Below are 12,316 nucleotides of genomic sequence, written 5' to 3' on the forward strand. Positions count from 1 at the left end.
TGTTTCATCGTGAATGGGAAGGTCCAAGGGATATAGTAAACATGCAGAGGTGCATCGGAAAGTAAAACTGATGACACAGGAAACGCTCAAAACATAGACAGTAGGGAGACTTAGTCTTCCTGTACTTAAGTCGGCATTGTGTATCTTATATTTAAATCCGATGCAATTTCTGTTTTTCATCGTCAATGGGAAGGCCCAAGGGATACAGAAAACCTGAAGGAGTGCATCGGAATGTAAATCTGGTGACACAGAAAACGCTCAAAACATAGACCGTAAGAAGACTCAGTTTTCTTGTACTTAAGTCGTCGTTGTGTCTCTTATATTTAATTCCCATGCAATTTCTGTGTTTCATCGTCAATGGGAAAGTCCAATGGATACAGTAAACCTGCAGAGGTGCATCGGAATGTAATACTGGTGACACAGGAAACGCTCAAAACATAGACAGTAGGAAGACTCAGTCTTCCTGTACTGAAGTCGGCATTGTGTCTCTTATATTTAATTCCCATGCAATTTCTGTGTTTCATTGCCAATGGGAAAGTCGAAGGGACACAGTAAACCTACAGAGGTGCATCGGAATGTAAAACTGGTGACACAGGAAACGCTCAAACATAGACCGTAAGAAGACTCAGTTTTCTTGTACTTATGGCAGCATTGTGTCTATTATATTAAATTCCGATGCAATTTCTGTTTTTCATCGTCAATGGGAAGGTCCAATGGATACAGTAAACCTGCAGAGGTGCATCGGAATGTAATACTGGTGACACAGGAAACGCTCAAAACATAGACAGTAGGAAGACTCAGTCTTCCTGTACTTAAGTCGGCATTGTGTCTCTTATATTTAATTCCGATGCAATTTCTGTGTTTCATTGCCAATGGGAAAGTCGAAGGGACACAGTAAACCTACAGAGGTGCATCGGAATGTAAAACTGGTGACACAGGAAACGCTCAAACATAGACCGTAAGAAGACTCAGTTTTCTTGTACTTATGGTAGCATTGTGTCTATTATATTAAATTCCGATGCAATTTCTGTTTTTCATCGTCAGTGGGAAGGTCGAAGGGAAACAGTATACCTGCAGAGGTGCATCGGAATGTAAAACTGGTGACAAGGGAAACGCTCAAAACATAGACAGTAGGAATACTCAGTCTTCCTGAACTTAAGTCGGCATTGTGTCTCTTATATTTAAATCGATGCAATTTCCGTGTTTCATCGTCAATGGGAAGGTCGCATGGATACAGTAAACCTCCAAAGGTGCATCGGAATGTAAAACTGATGACACAGGAAACGCTCAAATCATAGACAGTGGGAAGACTCAGTCGTCCTGTACTTATGTCGGCAGCATTGTGACTCGTATATTAAATTCCGATGCAATTTCTGTGTTTCATCGTCAATGGGAAGGTCGCATGGCTACAGTAAACCTCCAAAAGTGCATCGGAATGTAAAACTGAGACACAGGAAACGCTCAAAGCATAGACAGTAGGAAGACTCAGTCTTCCTGTACTTATGTCGGCAGCATTGTGACTCTTATATTTAATTCCGTGCAATTTCTGTGTTTCATCGTCAATGGGAAGGACGAAGGGAAACAGTATACCTGCAGAGGTGCATCGGAATGTAAAACTGGTGACAAGGGAAACGCTCAAAACATAGACCCTAAGAAGACTCAGTTTTCTTGTACTTAAGTCGGCATTGTGTCTTTTACCTTTAATTCCGATGCGATTTCTGTGTTTCATCGTCACTGTGAAGTTCCAAGGGATACAGTAAACCTGCAGATGTGCATCGGAATGTAAAACTAGTGACACAGGAAACGCTCAAAACATAGACAGTAGGAAGACTCACTCTTCCTGTACTTAAGTCGGCATTGTGTCTCTTATATTTATTTCCGATTAAATTTCTGTGTTTCATCGTGAATGGGAAGGTCCAAGGGATATAGTAAACATGCAGAGGTGCATCGGAAAGTAAAACTGATGACACAGGAAACGCTCAAAACATAGACAGTAGGGAGACTTAGTCTTCCTGTACTTAAGTCGGCATTGTGTATCTTATATTTAAATCCGATGCAATTTCTGTTTTTCATCGTCAATGGGAAGGTCCAAGGGATACAGTAAACCTGCAGAAGTGCATCGGAATGTAAATCTGGTGACACAGAAAACGCTCAAATCATAGACCGTAAGAAGACTCAGTTTTCTTGTACTTAAGTCGTCGTTGTGTCTCTTATATTTAATTCCCATGCAATTTCTGTGTTTCATCGTCAATGGGAAGGTCCAATGGATACAGTAAACCTGCAGAGGTGCATCGGAATGTAATACTGGTGACACAGGAAACGCTCAAAACATAGACAGTAGGAAGACTCAGTCTTCCTCTACTTAAGTCGGCATTGTGTCTCTTATATTTATTTCCGTTTGAATTTCTGTGTTTCATCGTGAATGGGAAGGTCCAAGGGATATAGTAAACATGCAGAGGTGCATCGGAAAGTAAAACTGATGACACAGGAAACGCTCAAAACATAGACAGTAGGGAGACTTAGTCTTCCTGTACTTAAGTCGGCATTGTGTATCTTATATTTAAATCCGATGCAATTTCTGTTTTTCATCGTCAATGGGAAGGCCCAAGGGATACAGAAAACCTGAAGGAGTGCATCGGAATGTAAATCTGGTGACACAGAAAACGCTCAAAACATAGACCGTAAGAAGACTCAGTTTTCTTGTACTTAAGTCGTCGTTGTGTCTCTTATATTTAATTCCCATGCAATTTCTGTGTTTCATCGTCAATGGGAATGTCGCATGGATACAGTAAACCTCAGAGGTGCATCGGAATGTAAAACTAATGACACAGGAAACGCTCAAATCATAGACAGTAGGAAGACTCAGTCTTCCTGCACTTATGTCGGCAGCATTGTGACTCTTATATTTAATTCCGATGCAATATCTGTGTTTCATCGTCAATGGGAAGGTCGCATGTATACAGTAAACCTGCAAAAGTGCATCGGAATGTAAAACTAATGACACAGGAAACGCTCAAATCATAGACAGTGGGAAGACTCAGTCGTCCTGTACTTATGTCGGCAGCATTGTGACTCTTATATTTAATTCCGATGCTATTTCTGTGTTTCATCGTCACTGTGAAGGTCCAAGGGATACAGTAAACCTGCAGAGGTGCATCAGAATGTAAAACTGGTGACACAGGAAACGCTCAAATCATAGACAGTAGGAAGACTCAGTCTTCCTGTACTTAAGTCGGCATTGTGTCTCTTATATTTATTTCCGATGAAATATCTGTGTTTCACCGTGAATGGGAAGGTCCAAGGGATCTAGTAAACCTGCAGAGGTGCATCGGAAAGTAAAACTGATGACACAGGAAACGCTCAAAACATAGACAGTAGTAAGACTTAGTATTCCTGTACTTAAGTCGGCATTGTGTCTCTTATATTTAATTTCGATGGAATTTCTGTGTTTCATCGTCACTGTGAAGGTCAAAGGTATACAGTAAACCTGTAGAGGTGCATCAGAATGTAAAACTGGTGACACAGGAATCGCTCAAATTATAGACATTAGGAAGACTCAGTCTTCCTGTACTTAAGTCGGCATTGTGTCTCTTATATTTAATTCCGATGCAATTTCTGTGTTTCATCGTCAATGGGAAGGTCCAAGGGATACAGTAAACCTGCAGAGGTGCATCAGAATGTAAAACTGGTGACACAGGAAACGCTAAAAACATAGACAGTAGGAAGACTCAGTCTTCCTGTACTTAAGTCGGCATTGTGTCTCTTACATTTAATTCCGATGCAATTTCTGTGTTTCATCGTCAATGGGAAGGTCGAAGCGATACAGTAAACCTGCAGAGGTGCATCGGAATGTAAAACTGGTGACACAGGAAACGCTCAAAACATAGACAGTAGGAAGACTCAGTCTTCCTGTACTTAAGTCGGCATTGTGTCTCTTATATTTATTTCCGATTAAATTTCTGTGTTTCATCGTGAATGGGAAGGTCCACGGGATATAATAAACATGCAGAGGTGCATCGGAAAGTAAAACTGATGACACAGGAAACGTTCAAAACATAGACAGTAGGGAGACTTAGTCTTCCTGTACTTAAGTCGGCATTGTGTATCTTATATTTAAATCCGATTCAATTTCTGTTTTTCATCGTCAATGGGAAGGTCCAAGGGATACAGTAAACCTGCAGAGGTGCATCGGAATGTAACACTGATGACACAGGAAACGCTCAAATCATTGACAGTAGGAAGACTCAGTCTTCCTGTACTTAAGTCAGCATTGTGTCCCTTATATTTAATTCCGATGCAATTTCTGTGTTTCATCGTCAATGGGAAGGTCGAAGGGATACAGTAAACCTGCAGAGGTGCATCCGAATGTAAAACTGGTGACACAGGAAATGCTCAAAACATAGACAGTAGGAAGTCTCTGTCTTCCTGTACTTAAGTCGGCATTGTGTCTCTTATATTTAATTCCGATGCGATTTCTGTGTTTCATCGACAATGGGAAGGTGCAAGGGATACAGTAAACCGGCAGAGGTGCATCGGAATGTAAAACTGGTGACACAGGAAACGCTCAAAACATAGACAGTAGGAAGACTCAGTCTTCCTGTACTTAAGTCGGCATTGTGTATCTTATATTTAAATCCGATGCAATTTCTGTTTTTCATCGTCAATGGGAAGGTCCAATGGATACAGTAAACCTGCAGAAGTGCATCGGAATGTAATACTGGTGACACAGGAAACGCTCAAAATTTAGACAGTAGGAAGACTCAGTCTTCCTGTACTTAAGTCGGCATTGTGTCTCTTATATTTAATTCCGATGCAATTTCTGTGTTTCATTGCCAATGGGAAAGTCGAAGGGACACAGTAAACCTACAGAGGTGCATCGGAATGTACAACTGGTGACACAGGAAACGCTCAAACATAGACCGTAAGAAGACTCAGTTTTCTTGTACTTATGGCAGCATTGTGTCTATTATATTAAATTCCGATGCAATTTCTGTTTTTCATCGTCAGTGGGAAGGTCGAAGGGAAACAGTATACCTGCAGAGGTGCATCAGAATGTAAAACTGGTGACAAGGGAAACGCTCAAAACATAGACAGTAGGAATACTCAGTCTTCCTGAACTTAAGTCGGCATTGTGTCTCTTATATTTAAATCGATGCAATTTCTGTGTTTCATCGTCAATGGGAAGGTCGCATGGATACAGTAAACCTCCAAAGGTGCATCGGAATGTAAAACTGATGACACAGGAAACGCTCAAATCATAGACAGTGGGAAGACTCAGTCGTCCTGTACTTATGTCGGCAGCATTGTGACTCTTATATTTAATTCCGATGCAATTTCTGTGTTTCATCGTCAATGGGAAGGTCGCATGGATACAGTAAACCTGCAAAAGTGCATCGGAATGTAAAACTGAGACACAGGAAACGCTCAAAGCATAGACAGTAGGAAGACTCAGTCTTCCTGTACTTATGTCGGCAGCATTGTGACTCTTATATTTAATTCCGTGCAATTTCTGTGTTTCATCTCAATGGGAAGGACGAAGGGAAACAGTATACCTGCAGAGGTGCATCGGAATGTAAAACTGGTGACAAGGGAAACGCTCAAAACATAGACCCTAAGAAGACTCAGTTTTCTTGTACTTAAGTCGGCATTGTGTCTTTTACCTTTAATTCCGATGCGATTTCTGTGTTTCATCGTCACTGTGAAGGTCCAAGGGATACAGTAAACCTGCAGATGTGCATCGGAATGTAAAACTAGTGACACAGGAAACGCTCAAAACATAGACAGTAGGGAGACTTAGTCTTCCTGTACTTAAGTCGGCATTGTGTATCTTATATTTAAATCCGATGCAATTTCTGTTTTTCATCGTCAATGGGAAGGTCCAAGGGATACAGTAAACCTGCAGAAGTGCATCGGAATGTAAATCTGGTGACACAGAAAACGCTCAAAACATAGACCGTAAGAAGACTTAGTTTTCTTGTACTTAAGTCGTCGTTGTGTCTCTTATATTTAATTCCCAATTTCTGTGTTTCATCGTCAATGGGAAGGTCCAATGGATACAGTAAACCTGCAGAGGTGCATCGGAATGTAATACTGGTGACACAGGAAACGCTCAAAACATAGACAGTAGGAAGACTCAGTCTTCCTGTACTTAAGTCGGCATTGTGTCTCTTATATTTAATTCCCATGCAATTTCTGTGTTTCATTGCCAATGGGAAAGTCGAAGGGACACAGTAAACCTGCAGAGGTGCATCGGAATGTAAAACTGGTGACACAGGAAACGCTCAAACATAGACAGTAATAAGACTCACTCTTCCTGTACTTAAGTCGGCATTGTGTCTCTTATATTTATTTCCGATCAAATATCTGTGTTTCATCGTGAATGGGAAGGTCCAAGGGATATAGTAAACCTGCAGAGGTGCATCGGTAAGTAAAACTGATGACACAGGAAACGCTCAAAACATAGACAGTAGTAAGACTTAGTCTTCCTGTACTTAAGTCGGCATTGTGCCTCTTATATTTAATTTCGATGCAATTTCTGTGTTTCATCGTCACTGTGAAGGTCCAAGGTATACAGTAAACCTGTAGAGGTGCATCAGAATGTAAAACTGGTGACACAGGAAACGCTCAAATTATAGACATTAGGAAGACTCAGTCTTCCTGTACTTAAGTCGGCATTGTGTCTCTTATATTTAATTCCGATGCAATTTCTGTGTTTCATCGTCAGTGGAAAGGTCCAAGGGATACAGTAAACCTGCAGAGGTACATCAGAATGTAAAACTGGTGACACAGGAAACTCTAAAAACATAGACAGTAGGAAGACTCAGTCTTCCTGTACTTAAGTTGGCATTGTGTCTCTTACATTTAATTCCGATGCAATTTCTGTGTTTCATCGTCAATGGGAAGGTCCAAGGGACACAGTAAACCTGCAGAGGTGCATCGGAATGTAAAACTGGTGACACAGGAAACGCTCAAACATAGACCGTAAGAAGACTCTGTTTTCTTGTACTTATGGCAGCATTGTGTCTATTATATTTAATTCCGATGCAATTTCTGTTTTTCATCGTCAGTGGGAAGGTCGAAGGGAAACAGTATACCTGCAGAGGTGCATCGGAATGTAAAACTGGTGACAAGGGAAACGCTCAAAACATAGACAGTAGGAAGACTCAGTCTTCCTGTACTTATGTCGGCAGCATTGTGACTCTTATATTTAATTCCGATGCAATTTCTGTGTTTCATCGTCAATGGGAAGGACGAAGGGAAACAGTATACCTGCAGAGGTGCATCGGAATGTAAAACTGGTGACAAGGGAAACGCTCAAAACATAGACCCTAAGAAGACTCAGTTTTCTTGTACTTAAGTCGGCATTGTGTCTTTTACCTTTAATTCCGATGCGATTTCCGTGTTTCATCGTCACTGTGAAGGTCCAAGGGATACAGTAAACCTGCAGAGGTGCATCGGAATGTAAAACTAGTGACACAGGAAACGCTCAAAATATAGACAGTAGGAAGACTCAGTCTTCCTGTACTTAAGTCGGCATTGTGTCTCTTATATTTAATTCCGATGCAATTTCTGTGTTTCATCGTCAATGGGAAGGTCGAAGGGATACAGTAAACCTGCAGAAGTGCATCGGAATGTAAAACTGGTGACAGAGGAAACGCTCTAAACATAGACAGTAGGAAGACTCAGTCTTCCTGTACTTAAGTCGGCATTGTGTCTCTTATATTTATTTCCGATTAAATTTCTGTGTTTCATCGTGAATGGGAAGGTCCAAGGGATATAGTAAACATGCAGAGGTGCATCGGAAAGTAAAACTGATGACACAGGAAACGCTCAAAACATAGACAGTAGGGAGACTTAGTCTTCCTGTACTTAAGTCGGCATTGTGTATCTTATATTTAAATCCGATGCAATTTCTGTTTTTCATCGTCAATGGGGAGGTGCAAGGGATACAGTAAACCTGCAGAGGTGCATCAGAATGTAAAACTGGTGACACAGGAAACGCTCAAAACATACACCGTAAGAAGACTTAGTTTTCTTGTACTAAAGTCGGCATTGTGTCTCTTATATTTAACTCCGATGCAATATCTGTGTTTCATCGTCAATGGGAAGGTCCAAGGGATACAGTAAACCTACAGAGGTGCATCAGAATGTAAAACTGGTGACACAGGAAACGCTCAAAGCATAGACAGTAGGAAGACTCGGTCTTCCTGTACTTAAGTCGGCATTGTGTCTCTTATATTTAATTCCGATGCAATTTCTGTGTTTCAGCGTCAATGGGAAGGTCCAAGGGATACAGTAAACCTGCAAAGGTGCATCGGAATGTAAAACTAGTGACACAGGAAACGCTCAAAACATAGTCAGTAGGAAGACTCAGTCTTCCTGTACTTAAGTCGGCATTGTGTCTCTTATATTTAATTCCGATGCAATTTCTGTGTTTCATCGTCACTGTGAAGGTCCAAGGGATACAGTAAACCTGCAGAGGTGCATCAGAATGTGAAACTGGTGACACAGGAAACGCTCAAAACATAGACAGTAGGAAGACTCAGTCTTCCTGTACTTAAGTCGTCATTGTGTCTCTTATATTTATTTCCGATGAAATATCTGTGTTTCACCGTGAATGGGAAGGTCCAAGAGATATAGTAAACCTGCAGAGGTGCATCGGAAAGTAAAACTGATGACACAGGAAACGCTCAAAACATAGACAGTAGTAAGACTTAGTATTCCTGTACTTAAGTCGGCATTGTGTCTCTTATATTTAATTTCGATGCAATTTCTGTGTTTCATCGTCACTGTGAAGGTCCAAGGTATACAGTAAACCTGTAGAGGTGCATCAGAATGTAAAACTGGTGACACAGGAAACGCTAAAAACATAGACAGTAGGAAGACTCAGTCTTCCAGTACTTAAGTCGGCATTGTGTCTCTTACATTTAATTCCGATGCAATTTCTGTGTTTCATCGTCAATGGGAAGGTCCAAGGGATTCAGTAAACCAGTAGAGGTGCATCGGAATGTAAAACTAGTGACAGAGGAAACGCTCAAAACATAGTCAGTAGGAAGACTCAGTCTTCCTGTACTTAAGTCGGGATTGTGCCTCTTATAGTTAATTCCGATGCAATATCTGTGTTTCATCGTCAATGGGAAGGTCGAAGCGATACAGTAAACCTGCAGAGGTGCATCGGAATGTAAAACTGGTGACACAGGAAACGCTCAAAACATAGACAGTAGGAAGACTCAGTCTTCCTGTACTTAAGTCGGCATTGTGTCTCTTATATTTAATTCCCATGCAATTTCTGTGTTTCATTGCCAATGGGAAAGTCGAAGGGACACAGTAAACCTACAGAGGTGCATCGGAATGTAAAACTGGTGACACAGGAAACGCTCAAACATAGACCGTAAGAAGACTCAGTTTTCTTGTACTTATGGCAGCATTGTGTCTATTATATTAAATTCCGATGCAATTTCTGTTTTTCATCGTCAGTGGGAAGGTCGAAGGGAAACAGTATACCTGCAGAGGTGCATCGGAATGTAAAACTGGTGACAAGGGAAACGCTCAAAACATAGACAGTAGGAATACTCAGTCTTCCTGAACTTAAGTCGGCATTGTGTCTCTTATATTTAAATCGATGCAATTTCTGTGTTTCATCGTCAATGGGAATGTCGCATGGATACAGTAAATCTCCGAGGTGCATCGGAATGTAAAACTAATGACACAGGAAACGCTCAAATCATAGACAGTAGGAAGACTCAGTCTTCCTGCACTTATGTCGGCAGCATTGTGACTCTTATATTTAATTCCGATGCAATTTCTGTGTTTCATCGTCAATGGGAAGGTCGCATGGATACAGTAAACCTGCAAAAGTGCATCGGAATGTAAAACTAATGACACAGGAAACGCTCAAAACATAGACAGTAGGAAGACTCAGTCTTCCTGTACTTATGTCGGCAGGATTGTGACTCTTATATTTAATTCCGATGCAATTTCTGTGTTTCATCGTCAATGGGATGGACGAAGGGAAACAGTATACCTGCAGAGGTGCATCGGAATGTAAAACTGGTGACAAGGGAAACGCTCAAAACATAGACCGTAAGAAGACTCAGTTTTCTTGTACTTAAGTCGGCATTGTGACTTTTCCCTTACTTCCGATGCGATTTCTGTGATTCATCATCACTGTGAAGGTCCAAGGGATACAGTAAACCTGCAGAGGTGCATCGGAATGTAAAACTAGTGACACAGGAAACGCTCAAAATATAGACAGTAGGAAGACTCAGTCTTCCTGTACTTAAGTCGGCATTGTGTCTCTTATATTTAATTCCGATGCAATTTCTGTGTTTCATCGTCACTGTGAGGGTCCAAGGGATACAGTAAACCTGCAGAGGTGCATCAGAATGTAAAACTGGTGACACAGGAAACGCTCAAAACATAGACAGTAGGAAGACTCACTCTTCCTGTACTTAAGTCGGCATTGTGTCTCTTATATTTATTTCCGATGAAATATCTGTGTTTCATCGTGAATGGGAAGGTCCAAGAGATATAGTAAACCTGCAGAGGTGCATCGGAAAGTAAAACTGATGACACAGGAAACGCTCAAAACATAGACAGTAGTAAGACTTAGTCTTCCTGTACTTAAGTCGGCATTGTGTCTCTTATTTTTAATTTCGATGCAATTTCTGTGTTTCATCGTCACTGTGAAGGTCCAAGGTATACAGTAAACCTGTAGAGGTGCATCAGAATGTAAAACTGGTGACAAGGGAAACGCTCAAATTATAGACATTAGGAAGACTCAGTCTTCCTGTACTTAAGTCGGCATTGTGTCTCTTATATTTAATTCCGATGCAATCTCTGTGTTTCATCGTCAGTGGGAAGGTCCAAGGGATACAGTAAACCTGCAGAGGTGCATCAGAATGTAAAACTGGTGACACAGGAAACGCTAAAAACATAGACAGTAGGAAGACTCAGTCTTCCTGTACTTAGGTCGGCATTGTGTCTCTTACATTTAATTCCGATGCATTTTCTGTGTTTCATCGTCAATGGGAAGGTCCAAGGGATACAGTAAACCTGCAGATGTGCATCGGAATGTAAAACTGATGACACAGGAAACGCTCAAATCATAGACAGTAGGAAGACTCCGTCTTCCGTACTTATGTCGGCAGCATTGTGACTCTTATATTTAATTCCGATGCAATTTCTGTGTTTCATCGTCAATGGGAAGGACGAAGGGAAACAGTATACCTGCAGAGGTGCATCGGAATGTAAAACTGGTGACAAGGGAAACGCTCAAAACATAGACCCTAAGAAGACTCAGTTTTCTTGTACTTAAGTCGGCATTGTGTCTTTTACCTATAATTCCGATGCGATTTCTGTGATTCATCGTCACTGTGAAGGTCCAAGGGATACAGTAAACCTGCAGAGGTGCATCGGAATGTAAAACTAGTGACACAGGAAACGCTCAAAATATAGACAATAGGAAGACTCAGTCTTCCTGTACTTAAGTCGGCATTGTGTCTCTTATTTTTAATTCCGATGCAATTTCTGTGTTTCATCGTCAATAGGAAGGTCCAAGGGGTACAGTAAACCTGCAGAGGTGCATCAGAATGTAAAACTGGTGACACAGGAAACGCTGAAAACATAGACAGTAGGAAGACTCACTCTTCCTGTACTTAAGTCGGCATTGTGTCTCTTATATTTATTTCCGATGAAATATCTGTGGTTCATCGTGAATGGGAAGGTCCAAGGGATATAGTAAACCTGCAGAGGTGCATCGGAAAGTAAAACTGATGACACAGGAAACGCTCAAAACATAGACAGTAGTAAGACTTAGTCTTCCTGCACTTAAGTCGGCATTGTGTCCCTTATATTTAATTTCGATGCAATTTCTGAGTTTCATCGTCACTGTGAAGGTCCAAGGCATACAGTAAACCTGTAGAGGTGCATCAGAATGTAAAACTGGTGACACAGGAAACGCTCAAATTATAGACATTAGGAAGACTCAGTCTTCCTGTACTTAAGTCGGCATTGTGTATCTTACATTTAAATCCGATGCAATTTCTGTTTTTCATCGTCAATGGGAAGGTCCAAGGGATACAGTAAACCTGCAGAGGTGCATCAGAATGTAAAACTGGTGACACAGGAAACGCTAAAAACATAGACAGTAGGAAGACTCAGTCTTCCTGTACTTAAGTCGGCATTGTGTCTCTTACATTTAATTCCGATGCAATTTCTGTGTTTCATCGTCAATGGGAAGGTCCAAGGGATACAGTAAACCTGCAGAGGTGCATCGGAATGTAAAACTGGTGACACAGGAAACGCTCAAACATAG

The sequence above is a fragment of the Schistocerca nitens genome, chromosome 4 (assembly GCF_023898315.1).
Source record: "Schistocerca nitens isolate TAMUIC-IGC-003100 chromosome 4, iqSchNite1.1, whole genome shotgun sequence".
NCBI classification, from domain to species: domain Eukaryota; kingdom Metazoa; phylum Arthropoda; class Insecta; order Orthoptera; family Acrididae; genus Schistocerca; species Schistocerca nitens.